Here is a 6,000-nt window from a genome sequence, read left to right on the forward strand (position 1 = left end):
TTCAGGCTCCCTGCAAGCTCTAGGAACGTAACAGGTTTATTTAGAAGGGCTCTAAAGCGTACAGGCCTGCACTGCAGCAGGGTTCCCCTAAGGCTGTAGGGAGAGAATATTTTTCAGACCAAGGTCTGCATTCCTTCTTGGAAATCCTGTCAGGAGCTGCAGGACACTGGCAGATGGGGCCTGAGGCAGGAATGGGCAGATTTATAAATCTGTAAAATATAAAAAATAAATTATCAGGTGTTTTGGACTACCACACCCATAATCCCTGACCTTTGGCTATGCTGGTTGGAGATGATGGCAGTTGTAGTCCAACACTGATTTAGTGGCTCCAGTTAGCTACTCCCCCATACTAGGATATCTAAATAATATTATTATTATTATTATTATTATTATTATTATTATTATTATTATTATTATTATTCCACCCATCTGGCTGGGTTTCCCCAGCCACTCTGGGCAGCTCCCAACAGAATATTGAAAACAGAATAAAACACCAAACATTAAAAACTTCCCTAAACAGGACTGCCTTCAGATGTCTTCTAAAAGTCAGATAGTTGTTTATTTCCTTGACATCTGAAGGGAGGGTGTTCCACAGGGTGGGTGCCACTACCAAGAAGGCCCTCTGCCTGGTTCCCTGTGGCTTTGCATCTCGCAGCGAGGGAACTGCCAGAAGGCCCTATCTAGTGCGTCTCATGTTCATATAGTTTCTCACTGCACCCCCAACCCAATGTACTTTTCTGTCTGGAAAACGTTCGCGTTCTCCCAAATGGCTGTGTAATCCGCTTCTTCCATGAAAGCTGAGATGTAACATTTCCCAGAGGTTTATCATTAGGGCTGCATTTGGTGGAGAAGAAGAGAAATCACATACTGTGGTTTTCCCCTCCCCCCCCCCAGCCTCCACATCCGTCTTTCCCAGGTAACAGAATCTGTATGCTTTCTCCTGCTCAGTCTGGGATTTGACAGCCATGTTTTGATCTCTAAGCTGAAAGCACATTTGCTGTTGGAAAAACCTTTGGTTCAAAACCCGAAAGCTAAACTCAGACTTCTCAAAGAGTTGAGCAAAGTGTGTTCTCATTGGTCAAAAGTTTGCCTGTTTGTTTCCTCCCTTCTATCCAGCGGCTTTTTTTGATGTGTCAAAACTTCTTTCATCCATCCCCATCCCTAAGATCGATCGTTCTTTAGAGCAGTGGCTTTCAATCTCTCTCTCTCTTTTGATTGAGGAACCCTTTTGACATGTGATAGGATGCAACACCACGAACCCTTCCCACAGAGCCCCCAAATGTGAAGTTAAAAAGAAGAGGAGACTCGTAATAACTGGGGTTCGCTGCCCTGTGCAAGAGGAGAAAATGTCCTGTTTGAGATGGGAGGTTGTAAGTTTTTGCAGAACCCCGAAGAAAGCCAGCAGAACAATGGCTAAAAACAACCTACAAGAGTATTAGTATTCAACAGAGGGATGAGCAAATATATCAAATTCAGTTTCTCTCAGCTTCTTTCTTTTCCAATCTTCATCACAATCACCATCATTTATTGGGAGAGTGCCTTTGCCAATAGCCATGCACAAGGGAGCTTGAGTTCAGTTCTCCCCATTTCAGCCTCAGTTTTCAACACAGTCAGTGCATTTCTTCTAGAAAAAAAGGTGCCAGGTCTATATACCCTTGAGTGGTCCAGATAGTTAAAGCTATGGTTTTCCCAGCAGTGATGTATGGAAGTGAGAGCTGGACCATCAAGACAGCTGATTGCTGAAGAATTGATTCTGGTGCTGGAGGAGACTCTTGAGAGTCCCATGGACTGCAAGAAGATCAAACTTCTCCATTCTGAAGGAAATCAGCCCTGAGTGCTCACTGGAAGGACAGATCGTGAAGCTGAGGCTCCAATACTTTGGCCACCTCATGAGAAGAGAAGACTCCCTGGGAAAGACCCTGTTGTTGGGAAAGATTGAGGGCAGAAGGAGAAGGAGACGACAGAGGACGAGATGGTTGGACAGTGTTCTCGAAGCTACCAGCATGAGTTTGACCAAACTGCGGGAGGCAGTGGAAGACAGGAGTGCTTGGTGTGCTCTGGTCCATGGGGTCACGAAGAGTCGGACACGACTAAACAACAACAACACCCCCAGAAAAACACTCCTCCTCCTTTTTCCTCAACTCCACATGCAAATTCTCCAATGTTTTAGTGCAAATTTATCCTAATATAAACATTTTTGAATGTGAGTATGCTTAATGGGAAGGGACGCGGGTGGCGCTGTGGTCTAAACCACTGAGCCTTGGACTTGCCGATCAGAAAGTTGGCAGCTCGAATCCCTGCGACAGGGTGAGCTCCCGTTGCTCAGTCCCTACACCTGCCAACCTAGCACTTCGAAAGCACGCCAAAGTGCAAGTAGATAAATAGGTACTACTCCGGCGGGAAGGTAAATGGCGTTTCCGTGCGCTTCTCTGGTTTGCCAGGAGAGGCTTAGTCATGCTGGCCACACGACCCGGAAGCTGTCTCCGGACAAACGCCAGCTCCCTTGGCCTATAGAGTGAGATAAGTGCGCAATTCCAGAGTTGTCCGTGACTGGACTTAAGGGTCAGGGGTACCTTTACCTTTATGCCTAATGGACACATTTTAGAATAACAATTTCCCTGGATATATTTTTCTGTTATTTTCACCCATCTGTGCATTTTTAAGCACACTTGACCCTAGTACGTGTGTGTGTGTGTGTGTGTGTGTGTGTGTGTGTGTGTGTGTGCAGAACTGCACTGAAGAAGTCAGATAAGTGCAAATTTTAAAGGATGGCTGTGTTTTGGTTCATGTATTGTTTCAGAAAGTGCAAATTAGGTAGGTTCACCTTTAAATGTGAACTAAATTGAAGAAGAAGAAGAAGAAGAAGAAGAAGAAGAAGAAGAAGAAGAAGAAGAAGAAGAAGAAGAAGAAGAAGAAGAAGAAGAGGAAGAAGAGGAAGAAGAGGAGTTTGGATTTGATATCCCACTTTATCACTACCTGAAGGAGTCTCAAAGCAGCTAACAATCTCCTTTCCCTTCCTTCCCCACAACAAACACTCTGTGAGGTGAGTGGGGCTGAGAGACTTCAGAGAAGTGGGACTAGCCCAAGGTCGCCAGCAGCTGCATGTGGAGGAGCAGGGAAGCGAACCTGGTTCCCCAGATTACGAGTCTACCGCTCTTAACCACTACACCACACTGGTTGAATTCCAACCCCACCCCACCCCCCACCCCTAACTCTAGTTTAAAGTGAGTTAGAAGAACATAGGAGGCTGCCTTAACACCAAGTTTGATGCATCATAATCCATTTCTCCACCCCACCCCCTTCCCAAAGAAGAAATCTTGGCTAGTTTCATTATATGTATGCTGGAAAGTGCCATACATTCATTCTCCCACCCCCTATTAGTGACAAAATTCTCCATTTTGTAGCTAATGCAGAAGTCTCCTGTTGTAAGTAAATTACTGCACAATATGATTCCCGAGCCATGGTCCGCGTTTTCTGTTTTCATTAACTTCTACTCCATTTATCTTTAGCTGGACAAAAATCAGAGGCTGTTGCAGAGAAAAAATACGAAAAGTGCATTTTATTTCTTCAATTGTTTCTAACACCTTGCGTTGGTGTACCAGGCAATATCTCCTGCCATCCATAGGCCTGGTTCAGCGGGTGACCATGGCTATCAGCTGCCTGTCCTCATTGAACTTGGCAGGGAGGAAGATGGGAGAACATTAGAATTAGTTGGATCTGCCTGTCATTGGTGCTTTCTCTACCAGTCTTCTGCCCCACCAGTTCCGATGAGTACCAACCACCACTGACTGGTAGCAGCTCTCCGGGTTTTCAAACAGGGCATTTGGCCACCTGTATCTCTGCTTGATGTCTTGCCAAATGCAAGGTGGTTCTTCTAAAGGAGATTCAGAAGCAACACAAAACACAAGGGAGTTGAGAAGAAGATTTGATTCCTAAACAGCAAGCAATATATACATACCAGGCATGCCACTTGGAAGCCTTCAAGAAGTGGCAAAGTGACTCCCCCAGGTAGTCTTAGATTCCATGGCCCTGCGGCCAATCAGTCCGTGCACGAGCTTCTAAATCACTCTGCCTGTTATGTACTAAGCTTGGATCCTAGAACAATAGGCAAGTAGGATCCTAAAATGCAACAACTGATTGGCCTGCAGGAAAAGACCAATCAGACTCCAGGAGGGAAGCCAAATTAGCCAATCAGTCAGGACTCATTGTGTAAATAATGTATATAAAAGCCTGAGGTTTGGGGGGCAATTCAATCACTGTTTTACAAGCTGCAATAAAGAGCATGAAATCACTACAGGACTCCAAGTATATTTCACTGCTCAAACCATCTGATTTTGTAGATAGCTGCCTCCTCCCAATGCCTTACTTTCCAATAACAATTTCCAACATTAAAGAAGGTTCCCAGCACTAACCACCCAGACTGATTAAGGCAGCTGGAGGGGGGGAGGGCTTCATCTAATCCCAACTGATGAGGACATCAGAGAACGTTCTCACACCTTCAGAAACTTAACAGTTGCCAGGGAGGGGGAAGGAGCGGAGGCAGGAAGGACAACAACGACAACAACAACAACAACAACAACAACAACAACAACAACAACAACAACAACAATTTATTATTTATACCCCGCCCATCTGGCTGGGCCTCCCCAGCGACTCTGGGTGGCTTCCAGCAAAATATTTAAATACAGTAATGCATCAAACATTAAAAGCTTCCCTGAGCAGGGCTGCCTTCAGATGTCTTCTAAAAGTCTGGTAGTTGTTGTTCTTTTTGACATCTGGTGGGAAGGGGTTCCAGAGGGTGTGTGCCACTACTGAGAAGGCCCTCTGTCTGGTTCTCTATAACTTGGCTTCTTCCAGTGAGGCAACCACCAGAAGGCCCTTGGCGCTGGACCTCAGTGTCCAGGCAGAACAATGGGGGTGGAGATGCTCCTTCAGATATACTGGACTGAGGCCGTTTAGGGCTTTAAAGGTCAGCACCAACACTTTGAATTGTGCTCGGAAACATACTGGTAACCATGTCAGAATCACCACCTCCTCGATATACAATTGGTCTTCTGGTTGGATTTTCCCATACACCTGACTACAGTTTTTTGATGACTACTGAGGTGTGTGAGTCTGAGAGAGAATGACTTGGATAAAACTGGAGGAAGTCAGGGGTTGGATTAATTTCATTCCCTCTGCCGATAATCTTAGGACTGGTTTTAAGGCTCCAGCAAATGCATAGCAGCACCATCTGTGAGGTCTGCCCTGCTCATGGTCATTGGCGTAGGTCAGCCTTCGCTAGCTGACTGGAGCTTATGGGACCTTGAAACCAGAACATCCAGAGGGCACCAGGTTGGCAAACGGTGGTCTAGTGAAATGAGCTTTGGAAATACTGCTGTATTTGCAATTGCAGTTCTCCTTCAGCCCACATCAACCAGCTGCATATACATTTTTTCCAGAGAAGGATTCCTATCTCCATTATTGTATTCTCTGACACAATGGGGCGAAAGACTACAACAAGGCTATCCTTTCTGTAGCTTTCCCAACAAGATACTGTCAACACTGTTACATTTTCCATTGTGTTTGCAACTTCTGAGGTTTACAGAAAGCAATAACAGATTTTATTCTCTCTCTGACATTTCCACTCCTTTTTAAAAAAATGTCCGATTAGCAGCAAGTCTGAGTCCAGCACTTCGGGGCCAAATGGTCAATCCTCACCATTCACAAGATAATTCGTCACAAGATATTCATCCAGCACAGAAGGCAATGCTAGCAAATCCATTGCAAGGGTATTTTTCAAAGCGTTCCTGTTGGAAACAACAGCTTTGAAGCCAGATTTCTTTACATATATCCATTTACCTGTTGTATTTGCATATTATTGATATAATCCAGGAGCGAATGCTGCTGCGAAAGTTCCCTCAGAAACCATGAGGCATTTTAGAAGGGCATTAAAAATGGAAGCATTGGGTTGACTCAAAGTGCCCAGAGTGCAAGGAATGCGAGGGGAAGGGAGTTTTG

Source organism: Podarcis bocagei, assembly GCF_964188305.1.
Source record: "Podarcis bocagei genome assembly, chromosome: 8".
In the NCBI taxonomy this organism is placed as follows: Eukaryota; Metazoa; Chordata; class Lepidosauria; order Squamata; family Lacertidae; genus Podarcis; species Podarcis bocagei.